The 14,416-nt window shown below is 40.3% G+C and overlaps 1 protein-coding gene across 1 annotated transcript in view; it reads right to left on the bottom strand.

Moving 5' to 3' along the window:
- Nucleotides 1–12,057, bottom strand: part of exoc2 (exocyst complex component 2) — a 107,049-nt gene extending 94,992 nt beyond the window's left edge. The window contains exon 1 of the mRNA XM_088918393.1: nucleotides 11,989–12,057. The gene's annotated coding sequence lies outside the window, so the exon portion shown is untranslated. The remainder of the gene's footprint in view (nucleotides 1–11,988) is intronic.
- Nucleotides 12,058–14,416: the final 2,359 nt, after the last annotated feature.

The raw sequence follows: 14,416 nt of genomic DNA, 5'->3' as shown, positions 1-14,416 counted from the left end.
CAGCAATCTCCTATTTCTTTACCCCTGTTTTTGAACGGCACCGACAAGTTCAATTTCAATTCATTTTGTGGAGGCTAGCTAGCTGCACAGCTTTTCGTACAAATAAACACCTGCAAAAAGCTCAACAATTAACAAATTAAAAAATACAGAAAAACAAAACATTATGTTTAAGGCTGAAAACTATCAAAACGTTTATGAGAGCAATTTGGGGATGAAATTAAACCACAAATATATGAATATAAAAATAGAATAAAATAATAAAACATGAATCATTTTGAGGCACTGAAGCTCTGCAGAACAGTAATGCAAACAATTTATTTTTATGTACTGTTCTGCTTTTAAAAGAAAAAGGGGACTGTCTACATTCTGCAAGTGATTAGTACAGTATTAAAGAATCAGGAGCAGGAGGGGTTCTTGAAACGGACCTTCAGTTTTGTGGTCCACAAAATTACTGGGTAGCAGTAATGATTGTTAACACAGCTGTAACATTTAATGATTTACTGTCTCAACTAACACTAATAAATAGTCTCAGCAACAAATTATTTGCAACAATTTACTAGTTTTGTTCACTAAGTATAAGTTTATGAGGAAAAGACACAATAACAGATGTTTCCTCGGAAGTATACGCCAGACGTACATGACTGAACATGAACAACCGATCCTGCAACATAAGTTTTATTTCAAAATAATGGTTTACACTGAGAAAAACAGAAATCACCCACAATAACATACGCTGCTGCAATACAGGAACCAAAATATTTCAGAGTTTTGTAAACCAAGACCAACCAGAGAGTGAGTGTCTTTATCTCTCTGTTTCTCTCAACTATTCTACAATACACGTAATTCTTTCCTGTTCAGTAGTAGTAAACATAATTTTAGGTACTTATTTGCACTAATGTTCAGGAATGTTTAATAAAAGATGTTATTACAGAAAAGGTCAAATGTAGCACCTAAAGTTTCTATTTTTGCCATTAAAATCCCCCTTCTCCTGAGACATTTCCAACTCTTATTTGCCCTTCGAATTGAATATTATATCTATTCTGAAGCCTTTAACCTTTAAAAACAAACAGAAAACAAGCTATTTATTTCATCAACAAACTACAAGCTGTCAATGTTTTCAACCTTTGAAAGTGACAAAATCGGTGACTAAAAAGGGCTGAACTATAACAAGCATCTTAGTAGATTTTATGGTATTTGACCACTCCACATTTGTGCAGTTTCTTTTTTGTTTTACTTCTCTGTTTTGTACACCAGCTGTTAAGCCAAAGTTGTCTTTTTCCCCACAGGTAAAAGCTACAGTGCCTTTTCAGTCCTGCTTGGTAAACCCCCATTTCTAGCGAGTGTCAGGCCCCACTTTGCAAGGCACGAATGCTGTTTTCCCAAGCACAAGGGTCTGACTCCAGCTCAACTGCATATCAAAGCCCAGTTTGGCACAGTTACTGCGCCCCATTTCTACCACCCATGGAGAAGTGAAACATAATCGCAATCCAACACAATGTGTTTTGATTATGCATCCTGGACAAACAGGCGTTGAGCACTGAGCAGAGACGAAGGCAGTGGAGACCCGCGAGTACACATTCCACAATAAATGCAACATTCCAGCTTTGTAACATTTTCAGCACAAGCAGTACTGTTGATTACAGTTCACATATCAGACCACTAAAAATAATCACTTCCATTGAAAAGCTCTAGGCAGCTGACAAAAAAGCTATACCCTCTGTAACGTGTGAGTGTATTTAAACCATCTGTATTAAGTAGATGTTTTCTTAAATAACCAAAGCATAGCCTATATTTCTCGAAACAATAACGACAATTAAAGTGCGATTAATATGCATTATGCAGAGTATCACTTTAGCTTAGGTATCATATCAATTTTCAGCATCTGAAACAACAGAAAGTGCAACTGAAATACTGCTTTTCAAGAGACCTGAACAGGGTGCATAATTTAAAAAAAACATCATAGATGCCAGTTATAAAAATGCATGTATTTGACCCCTAACTCAGACGGAGCATGCTAATCTGGAGTTTGAGATTAGACAAAGTGCATTCTTAATAGCTGACTAGATTTACACAGCACAAGACATGACATGGCAGAAGCTGGCCTGAAGGACACCAAAATACGGCATGACTGGGAACACAGGTGCCCAACACATTACTCCCACTGGAATGTTACTTTCTGGACAGATGCTGTCATTTTTTTCTTCCTGCTGTGTAAACGTCTAGAATTAGATTTTAAATTTAGTCCGTCGTCAGGGTCAAGCTGCACCATCGAAAAATAGCATAAAGCACAGCTTTGAACTCCAGCATCTTCCTGTTAGTTTTATTCTGAAGACTGCCCATTATGTACTGCAGTTCCCTTTATTTCAAAGACTCAGACAGGCACGGCAATCCCTCTCTTACTGAAGTGCTGCTCTGGAAACTGGTGGCCCAGGGCTGTCAAGGGGACACTCTTGCCAGAGCTATGAGCACGGTGGGATCTGGATTTGTTTATAAAAGCAGCGCAAGGGCAGACAGAAACTGCTCGCTGTGTAAACTGCTTTCTGTTCATTACTGCTCTTAGGATAAACTCCACAGGGAAGGCACTCTCTCTGAGCAATGGTGAGAAATATCGCACTGGACATACACCCTCGGAAGAAATGAGCCAGAATATTTCAAACAATTTGTTTCATTTGCTCTTGACCTTGGTCACAAGACTGTCCCTCGGGTAGCCAAACTGCTGCCTGCCAGCACCGCCAAAATGAGCAGAAAATTTGATGAAAGCTTTGAAGGATTTATTTAGGACTATTAAGGGTGGGACTAAGAGAAAAATCCATATAGCCGAGTTATAGGATAATTAATGTCCTGCTTCCTGGGCTTGCTTCACTGCTTTGCTGCTTATCTAAACTAAAACCTTTCTGAGCATCGAGACTATATCCCTGGCAGTGTGCTATTAGCTAGGGCATCATGAGCCCTTTTGTTTTCAGTTTAACTAGGAATAAATTCCTGGGAACAAGACAAAAACATGTGGCACACAGTCCAGTGTAAAACTTGGCTTCATAAAAAATGAAACGGTAAAACACAATATGATCTTATACAAATATACTACAGGCCTACATTAACAGGCTCTCATGAGTAATTAGGCTAAACACTTGTGGATAAAGTCTATACAGTACACTATCCAATTAGAACAGCTTATAGAACATCAGTTCAACTTGGGCTTGGTTGTGACAAAAAAGTTACATGAAGTTCAAAATCTCTTTCACTGAGCTGTTTCTCTTGTGAAAAGTACATTTGGCTCTGTAGCTTCTTTCCTATTTTATCCCTTTTATGGTGAATGGATTTCAGATTTGTAGTTCTCCAATCACTGGCTTATAGTCTGCTTTTAAATAAATATTCTGCTGAAACAATTCCAGTTTGTCCATGTAATATGCATTGTGTTGAGAGCAAGTGGAAAAACGCAGTCTGTTCCAGGTGAGTTCCTTAAACTCTCAGAGCACGCATTTTGACCTCTGTAGCGACGCAACCGTTCATTACTGAGCTCTCTTTCCTATCTAGTTACATCATTAAGCGAGCACCTGTGTTAAACACTCGTCCAACGCGTTGTTATATCCTTTGCCCAAAGCAATGACATCACTATTTCCACAGCCGTTTGCTCTGCTCTTATTGCTGCAGTACCAGAAGAAAACCCAAAACCTTTTGTTTTGGTTTAGGCCTCCACAGCAGTACTGTTATCTCCTGTATCGCAGCCTCTCTAATTCGACATGTGCCTGACTCTGACCACACACTTTGCGTTTCTCCAAACATCTTCTCTTGCCTTCCCTATGAAGTACTTACCCTTAAATTATGTCTTTGTGTATATTTCTGTAGAAATCAGCAGTATGATCATGAGCACATATCATTCACTCTGTTTTCTCCAGTGATTTGGACCAATTGCTACCTGGCAAGACATGCTGCGTTTTGATGCTCAGAGCCGTGGAAATTGAGACAACAGGGGAACAAGTGGGTTTCAGCAATTGGCCCCCCCATGCTACTTCAATCAACAATAGATTTATGAGGCAGCTTGAACACCCAAAACACAGCATGGAAAATTATATTGTTAACTCCTCAATATAAGCTATGAGGTTGGAAAAAAAAGAAAAGTAAAAGGGAATTATTTTCTTTTCCACGCAAATGCAACATTTTCAGTGAAATATCTCAATAACAGAAGAAATGAATAGCAACCAGTAAACACCTTAGGCCACCTTATTAAGGTGGGTCCACTGCCCAAAGTGGCTGATGTAACATTGATTTTGTTTTTCAAGTAACATTTTCAAAGAAGCAAGAAGCAGAAATGGGACAGGTTCGAGTTCCAGTTTAATCTCAAGCAAGAAGATACTTCCCCTGCACACGGAGGAGAGATGATGAGCTATTTTAAAAGGGAATGGTCTCAAGGCGCTTGCTTGAGTCAGTCTGGTTTTGACCTGCTGTATCACAGCTCTTTCCTAGGGCAAAATGATGTTGCCTTCAAACACTGTGTATGAAATAGCCTTGAACAACACGTCTGTGCACAAACGCAGGTAAAAAGAACCGGGGCCACGATTGTTCTATCTCCTGCAGTACTGCAGATAAAATGCAAATGAGTCCTTTGGGCTTCACAATCTGGTCAACAGAGTAAGCTAATATTTTTCACGCTACAACCGAAAGGGGCAACTATTTCTGCAAAGCAAGAATAATCTGTACAGCAGTGCATGCAACAAGTACCTCTGAACAGCTGTAAAGGGGGCCCTGTCTTTGGCGTTTAGTAATTACAGTGCAGTGCCATTATTTCCTTGAGCACTACAGGTACAGATTCAGCTAGGAACACCTTCGCGCACACACAGGTGTACAGCTTCTACGTGTATCTGAACAGTGGAAAACAGGAGGCAGACCTCCCGCACGCTGACAGCACTGCATCAGACGCCGTGAGGCACGTCTGAGCCCCTCTCCCTACCCCCGGTCTGAAATGCTGCACTGCTGAGAAAGTACCACGAAAATATAACCCGCTGCATTCCACGAAAATAAATAAGCAAGGCCACCCAAATTTCCAATTAGTGCTGGTGTACAGGGCAGGAAATGGCTAGCGATCCGTCAAGAGGCTGCCGAGGCTGGGTGGAGGATACAGAGCGGACAGGAAGGCTTCGAGCACCAACACGGGCTCAGCGTGAAGATGGCTCCCCTCCAATGAAAACGCCATTCTGATAGGTTAATGCTCATATCCTTAAGACACACCACCTCACTGTTACACTCTGGAATTCAGATCCGCCAGAAAAGCATGAAATCGCTCCGTTTTACACATCCCTACGTGCAATAACATCAGCCGGATCAAGTCTTCTTAGACTTCTTACAGCTTAATCTATTCAAACACTGGAAAGCCCTAACTGCGCCAATTCCCCCCCTCCACCTTAAACAGCACTGGGCTGCAGTGCTCCTGAGCAAGCACTCAGGCCACTGTGCCTCGGGCAGGCCTTCAGCTAAAAAGAAAAGTTGCCCTGTTTTAGAATTAGCTGATCTGTGAGACATAAAGCAATAAAGACACAGTTTATGTGCCTTCTGGTTTATCAAGGATTTTTTTATGAGCAGGTGTATCAGAAGAAAAGTGCAAGGACATGAATATGGATACAGCACAGCTATTCTTTTAAAATGATCATGCAACAGTACATCATGCAAGTCATGTTTGTGCACAGATCCTGTTGACCAAGGAGATAAAACTGGTAGGCATTAAGGAATCGCACACCAGTCACATTTCGGCAAGCCCTTCCTTGAATGAGAGGAAGAAAGAATATAATCGTACAACCCCAACTACTTCCTTTTCTTCAACACCGCAAAAAACCTTTTCACACTGTACACTTAGACATACACTGCCCAACACTACAGGTCACTGCAACGCAGGTAAGTCTGAAAACAGAACAAAAATATCAGGCACACATTGGACAGAATTTCGACGCCAACAGCTGAAGTTGAAGAACTGCTGTTAATTAAAGGAAAGCAATAAGGATAATCTGATGTAACATATATTCTGGGAACCCTGCATTGTGTGTGTTCTCTTGGATAATGCAAACACTTTGTGCCGAATTCTTAATTCCCCATCTTAAGGTTTTTTTTTGTTGTTGTTTTAGTCCCAGTTGGAAAAGGAACCGAGGGGTAGAAATGGGTCAAGTTCAATCCTGCTAAAGCAGGACGAGTTACACTTCAGTGGGCTACGCCTGGAATCCGCACTTCGGCCACATGAGCCCCAGTACGTCTGGGGGACAGCTCAGGAAGGCAACGCATCAGCCGGGAAGCTCACTTGTTTTCATTTAGTTCGGCTCGAGTCAGGGAGATAACACCGCATGGCTCTCGGCTCACAGGGTTACTTGCAGGGTAAACCCTGTTGTTTGGGACCTTCAGATTAGAATCGCTGAAATGTTACCAGCACGATAAAGACAATCCGCTGCATAAAACAATAGTTAAAGAAAGACGCAGAACGAACAGTCTCCCACAAACACCTACTGTCAAGGTGCTTTTACTCATGAAGAAGAAGAGGTATTAATAAATAGCCTACAAAATCTGACTATTACTATCCTGTGTGATTTCTAATGATCCACTAGAAATGTCCTATTATTACACATTCACAACTACAGAAATCCTGGACACCCTACAAGAAGCTTAATATATACACCCCCTATAAAGCACCCAAGAAAGCAAACATTTCCATTCACTATACCACTTAGAATATAGGCAAACAGTAAGCAAAGGAAGGACTGCAAACCTGTTGCACAGAGCAGGGAGGGAAAGGATTTCCCTTTGTATGCGAATGAAGCCAATAGTCTTCATCTGTTTGGACTCTATCTGGCATAACAGCACAAACAAAAAGTGAAAAGGCACACTGTGCAAATCTGAACGAGCTGACAAAGACCAAAGCTGACAAAGATGCACAGGGATGTGTAGGACCTTTTTCTTGAGATTGCCGATTTGAGTTTTGATTTTTTTCAAAACTCCTAGATCAATCAGCAATGACTTACTGATGAATGGCCAAATGACCAGTGGTGACTTCACTTCTGTCTCTGTGGCAACAGTAAGTAAGAACACTGGTGCAGGTCGTCAAATGTAATGTAATGAAAATTACATTCAATTTTAAACAAAGGTTTATTGATTCTAATGTTTTTACGACTGTAAAGACGAGTTTCAAAATTTCAGATTCCACAAAAAAAAAATACAGAGCTGATTCCAGAAATGTAATATGCTTAAATAAATGTAAAGAAATAACTAGACTCATTATACAGTACAGTCACGTTATACTGCCTTTCTTTACAAAACAAAATCAGTGCCCACCACAAAGATTTTGCAATGATTTCCAAGTCCTATCGCAGACCTGCACATGCATCACCAATTTTTGCAATTAATATTTAATTATCCATTACAGCATGCAGGGAGAGCAAGAGATTTTTATTAGGTTGTCAGCGAGTTCCAAACTCAGCCGTGCACTGTGAACTCCTAATTCACGTTTTTATACACACCATTAAATATTCACAACATCAGCCAAACAAGCAGTCATTTCTTTCCAAGTAGCTCAACACTTTCTCCACTCCTGCAGGCTACACCCACATCTGAAATATTAATGAAAGTGGCCTATTAGTTTTCATATTGGCATTATTTAATAGCTAAGAGGTATGTGTCACATGTGCCAAACTATCCTAGCCAAACACACTACAGACGGTTTGGGGAAAAATTACTTTAGAAACGAATTCATCAAAGTTACTTGTGTAAGGAATGACTTTTTCCAATGGTTTTTAAAAGGTAATGGATTACTTTACATAATAACAATATGCCAACTATATAGATCACTGGAACTTACGTTTTTTCCCCAGACTACTTTTTTTTAAAAGGTAACTCAATGATGTAAGCAATCTGCAAGGGTAATGTATTTGTTAAAGTAACTTTCTCTAACACAGATATGACCAAGGGGAGTAGCTACACGTTGTCAGCTACAGCTCTGATTTTTCATTTACATTATTGCGCCTCTAGAGATCTCGTGGTGTCAGTTAAAAATGTTCTGCAATAATTAACAAATGACATCATCAACAAACTGTATTTACATTAGTACGTGAATTTCATTGTATTGAATCATTTTTGTTATTGGATTTAACATAAACAGAAGTTATAGACTAACATTCTGCTGCTCACTGCTTTATTAAAATATATACTAAGCAGATACTATGCAACGCAAATGTTATTTTGATTGCAACTGTTTTGTTTTCTTTGCATGCGGTATCTGCAAATAAACATCCCCTTTTTCATTTGCATGGTGGAAGAGTCCTTATTTCTAATGTGTCAGGCACCAGACCGTAATATGGATCTACCTGTGTACATGTTCTGCAGTTCTGAATCTCTCATTCTGTGATAAACAAGTCAATTTATGCCTTCAACCTTATAAAAAAAAATAGAAACTGTGAACGTTTTTTGTAATTTGCTGATTACTCCTCCTCCTCTCCCTGTCACCTCTGTAAGCCTGCGGGTCCCTGATAACTTAAGAAAGATGTTATGTTACCCGAGTTGCGTTTTACTAAATGGAGTCTGCAATAAAAGTTTGGGAGCAGTGACAACAGCCAAGCTCACTTGCTCCTCAGCTGCCCTAACTCGTCATCATTCCTGACGTCACTTCCTCAATAAAAAACTCTATATACTGTACGGTGGGTGAGCCCTTTTTCACCTTGCATCCCTTTTGAATCCCTCCTTCACTCTGAAAGGGAGTCCCAGCCTCCTCATACTAAGGCCTGGGGCTGATTCTTAGCCAAGTGGGTTAAGCCAAATCCCACCATGACCAAGCACTCAATATATGGTTTCACTACATTTAATTCTTGAGTGTTGTCATTCCCAGTCCAAGCAAGCCGGTGACATCACTTATGCTCAAAACAGAGACATCTCTGCCCGACCTGAGCTCTGATCTGGCTGAGCCACGCCGGATCAGCCCAAATTCATTCTTTATTTTCTACAGGAACGGCTCTGCCCTTCTGTGATGAATGACATGGGCATTTACAGGAGGAATGGGGGAAATTAACAGTTGTACAGTAAAGCAGAGCTTCTGAGGTCTGGAGGCTACAAAACCATATGCTGTAAACCAAACACGACTGATTAAATAAGCCAGCCATGATTAAATAATTGCGTCTCCCATCTGAATAAGAAACATGCCAACATCATCAATCAAAAGCACAAATTCAGACACCCTGATCTTGCAGAAAAGTATTACAATATTAACAACAAACCTGGATAGTGTGAAGTCTAAACGGAAAATGAGAGCACTCTATAATCCTATACTGATAAATTACCTAAAGAGAGCCTTACTACAATCATAAATATTAGGATGCCTTGCCATGTGATTTGTTTATGAAGGATGGCTAGACCACCAAAGTCACTGCACTGCTTTGCCAACATGCAGCTGAACCCTTTCACATGTGGAAAAGACTGCAGCATTGCCAGTACCTTACTGTTCCTATGCACATATGGGTCCACTTGGTTACATATCTTTAAATCTCCTTCTCTCTCTTTTTCTCAGTCTATTAAAGCACTGGCGCTCCTGCACAAAGCATTGAGAAAAACAAAAATGCAGAGGGTGCAGGATCACAATCCCTTTCCTGCTGTATGATCAAAGCACAAAAAACAGCCATACAATGTAATAAGAATAGGCCAAATAGACTGGAAATGTTTTTGAACTGCACTGGGAAAACTTGTATATTTCTGGCTTCTGTTAAGGCATGGTTGTTTTTGTTTTGGATGAGTTTCTGGCATTTCTCCTGTTTTTTTTTTCCTTTTCATTCTTTGGAGATGAAACTTGATTTTCCTTTCAGCCACATGACCATCCTTAGCAATGCACTTAAACTGATGACTGATCACAGGAAACTAGCACTTTCTGCAGGTGCAAATGCATTTTGGATTCAGCATAAATAATACACCTAATTTAGCAGGGCAATATGGATTGTTATAATTAAATGTGATGGTCAGTCCAAGGGACCTACAGCATGAGCATGACATATCATTTAAGACAGCAGTACAGTTTGGTACAGTGCACTGACACACTAATGATTCCTTCAAAGTCTCTACAGCTTCTGCAGTGACAAAACAAGCCTGCATGCCTGACTGCCGCCGTGTCTAGAAGTGGGTATGAATGTCTCCAGATGTACCTATGAATGCTGTGCTAAGGCTTAACGTTAATTTCCATCATGAGACAAAACACTTTACTACTCTATTACCTCTGCTAATCCCAGTTTCAATTTTTTAAGACAGCTAAGTGAAAGTGAAAGACTCCCTCTGGGTGGGTGGAATGATAGCCACTGCAAATTAACACCTCCTAAAGGCAATGCAGGTAACTGCTGGCATAGCTTGGCTGACTAAGGCAGGCAGACTGAGGCAATCCGCTCAAGGACAGTGTCCACATCTGACTTTCACTGAACAGGGTCGTACTGCCAGAGCCCTGTCAGTGTGCATTTCAGCACACTGCGTGCTCTAAACTGCAATAACTTCCTTGAGAAAAGGTATGCACCCATACTTGCTCGAGTGTTCTAGTTATCACTGACAAGTGCTCTGGCCTTTAAACACACATGCATGATGGAGCATTGGATCAGGCTTATCTGGCCCAGTGGAGGTTACTGCTTCTCAGTGACTGATCTTGCAGCAAATATACAGAAAGAATGCCAAGCTTTTCTGCCACCCTTTCTTAACAGTATGTCTGCTTTGTATTATTCCACCGCTGCTTATGAGCTATTTATTTTACAATGAGTTGGATAAGAGGTACTGTCAAATTATAAAAATATATAGACCTAACCTTTGTGAATGTACAGGCATGCCACATTTCAGCAGCTGGAATGCATTTTTTAAAATGCATTTACTGTACACTTTTTATTGCATAGTTTTCCTTGCTTATAGAGCCCACTTTACAGTATCGCATCGAGTCAAGTATGATATCAGCAAACGTTCTGAGGTGTATGCAGGACTGGTTTAATCTTACTGCTTCACTGCTGCGTTTTTATCAAAATAAAAACACAAGAAAGCTTGCAAAAGAGAGGAGGCCATTTGGCCCACCTATGCCAATCGGTAGTTAGGAGTACATTACAAAATGAAATACAGGAATGTGAGTTTGCTCTTTAAATACTCCTCAAACTCCACACCTTAAGAATTCTGCAAACATCTGTGCACACATGCATGCTTACACACATATAAAGAGCCTAACCATACGCAATAACATCTGGTATATAAACTTGGGACACTACTGTTCACAAGCTCCGTTTTCATTGAAACATACTGTACAATTGTGATTTTAACCCCCGATACATCATGCTTTGCTACACTTAAACAGAAAAAACAAAGTAACATTATACATATATATGCTTAGTCACGCATGCAGAGATGAATGACCACATGTAAAGTGGCAGATATAGTACACGTTTAGATACTGTATATTCTATTGTGTGTTCAGTTCCAAAACTGGTGTGGGTCCGAATCGACCGGTGTCGTCATCCAACAGCTGTCAAAACGGGTGACTACTACAGTCAAATGTGTCAAGAAACCCCACTCCAACAACAACTATCTTTACGCAGCGATAAAAACGCAAATGCATGTATCACAGTTTAAACAGGATTTCTTCTGTGGTGATCGCTAGTATGATATACCGCAATACTATATTTATTCTGGGCGGATATCTTTCTCTCCTCTCGGGATAACTACAAACTATGGCGTGAGCTTGCAAATCGCATAATTTCATATGTCACTGCGAACTGGATAATTCAGAATTCACGTTCAATACACGTTAAAATGAGAAAGATGAAGAGTGACGGACTAAATAATGTACAAACACTAAGCGCTGAAACGCTTCCCGATCCCTTTCTGACCGAAAACCAGCAGGCAGATGTACCACGCCTGTAAAGTGAAGGACCGTTATGGCCACACTTATTTAGACGACCAAAAATAATACTGAAATTGAGACTCGAGTTAAAAAAAACAAACAAATAATAAACTTACAGTGCTCAGCCGCAGGAAGAGCGAAGTTGACCTCAATATGACATCAACTTCCAGGTCACCAGTTCCTGTTTTGCTGACGTACATCACATCCGGACTCTGGGGGGAGGGGCTTGGTCTGAGGTGGCAGCAGGGTTGTGGAAGATGGGAGGCAGCCTGGAGATAGGCTGGGTTGTAGAAGCTTTTGCAGATTATAAAATGGGCTTGTGTGTTTTTTCCCCCTTATTTAGAATGTCCTTCCCGAACTTTAAATGCACAGGCTTAGTACCCGCTCGATCTGTAACTTCGTTAGTTTTGGTTGGGTGCGACAACCGGTATGTTCTGTGTTACAGCTGAAACGAATTGAACTTCAAGGCTATGGTTGAGCTGCATAGTGTGTCTGTCCGGTATGTTGTTCCTTTTGCGCTGTGGATATTTCATAATATCACCGGCCCGAAACTGCCTTGGGAGAGCAGGATAATTCAACTAAAACTCAAATGTAGAAATTGTTCATTTTTGTTCTCTATGATTTTAGCTGTAGTCTAGCTGTGTGTGTATGTGCTGTAGGGTCTGAGCTGTGTTATTGCTCCTCTGGCGCTGAAGACTAATCAGCAGGGGGTTGTGGGTTCGAGTCGTGATTGTCTCTTTGAGCACTATCTAGATGTGTACATGGGCACTGGTAGTAATGGGTAAAACTCTAATACACCAGCCCCACTTCTCACTATCTGCCTAACACCACAGATACTAGCATATTCTCTGACATGATTAACCTGGATGATTAAGTATGACCTTAATTACTGCTGCATGGAAAAGCAAGCCCTTGACCCACTGAATGACAGAAACCAAAGGTCTGGTAGTTCCTTAACCTCTGAGATGATGTGGAATGAGCTCTGAGAGATGATTAGGACCAAATGGACTCACAGTCATACGATGATCAAGTTGGCCATCTGATGCGTTTTCCTTTTAAAAGGTTTATTAATTTTAATGTGAATGTTATTCCGTACTGATTGTATCGCATGTACTGCAACGAGTCTGTGCAACTGGCCGTGTGTAGATTTATTGCTATAGAGGTTATCGTGAGAAGTGTCATCCCTCTTTCCCCTGCACCTGTGTAAAGATTGGCTTGAATGAAATAAAAACATCCTCTAATTTCCAGGTGTGGTGTTTGTACCCGATTGTCCATTTTAATCTGCATCACCAAAAGTCTCTCCAGGAGGCCAAAATCCCGAGAGGATGGAAGATCTGTTCCCTGTTTTAGCAGGAGGTTTTTTCACTGACACTGAGAACTAATGGATGACATCAGAGGGATTTCTCTTGTTTTTTTATTTATTTTCATCAGCTTGGCTTCCAACAGGGATTCATTTTGTTAAACCTTACATAAAGGTTAAAGTCCACTTTTGTTTTTTACAAAAACTTAAACACAGTTTCAGATACAGTGTACTTATAGTTGATTTTAGCAAATGTTCTTATGAAAGTCAGAACTTTGAAATCCCCCTGAACATTTACAAAATGTTTTATAAAAGGTGCTACTGTATAAATTATTTCTGTTTTCCATTTTATTTGTTTTACTAAAAATATTGTGGTCCACTGTTGTGAAGTACTTGTAATTGTGCCATTTCAAGCACAGGAGTGCCACTGAGCAAAAGTTTTTTAGTGTAAATATGCATTTATTCTGTAACCAACAAACTTGTTGAAGACAATCTTTTGTATGGTGATGTTTTGTCCATATTAGAGTGCACATCCAATCGGATCTATGATAATCTTCTAAATAAATCAGAAACTGATCATACGCTGGTCCGCCAGAGACTAAGCACTAGCACTATAGCTTTCGTACAATAGATAGTGCAGTCTTGTTAACAATGCATGTTTTTTTAATGTTCCAACTTGCTCGCATTTGGATTGTTACAGTATTTTCACTTGTTCTGGGAATGGCACAGCATCATTAAAAACCTAGCCAGAGACCACCCAAGAGCCTTGCCAAAGATATTTTTTTCACTTAATTGTGCAAATCGAGGGAGAGACATTTATTTGATAAGGAGAAAAAAAAATCTCCAGAGAACCTGTGTTTTCCAATTATGTGAGGTTAATCTTATAATTGATGGCTCAAAACCAGATAGCTTGCTTGGCGATCGCCCCATCACATTTACTGTTGCTTAGCACATGATTGTAGTTAATTATGAAATACTACAGGGGCTATTTGTTAACATAAACATATAACTTAGTCTAATTTCTCCAGAGAATTCAGTCTATTGCTTAGAGATCGCAGTGTTTTTCAAGGGAGTTAGTGTAACTTATCACGCATGCAGATCAATCGGCACACTAAATGATTGCACCATCAAAGTTCGGAAGCTCACAGCAGTATTTCCTGATGCTCATGTGTTGGTGATATTAGCATGCAGGGAAAGCACTCGATCACCACAAAGGGGTAGGTGGGGCCAGGTTGGCCATTTCA

Source organism: Atractosteus spatula, chromosome 6, assembly GCF_055471065.1.
Source record: "Atractosteus spatula isolate fAtrSpa1 chromosome 6, fAtrSpa1.hap1, whole genome shotgun sequence".
NCBI classification, from domain to species: Eukaryota; Metazoa; Chordata; class Actinopteri; order Semionotiformes; family Lepisosteidae; genus Atractosteus; species Atractosteus spatula.
Note: the sequence above shows the minus strand (reverse complement) of the source record. Positions and strands in the feature narration are given on the sequence as shown.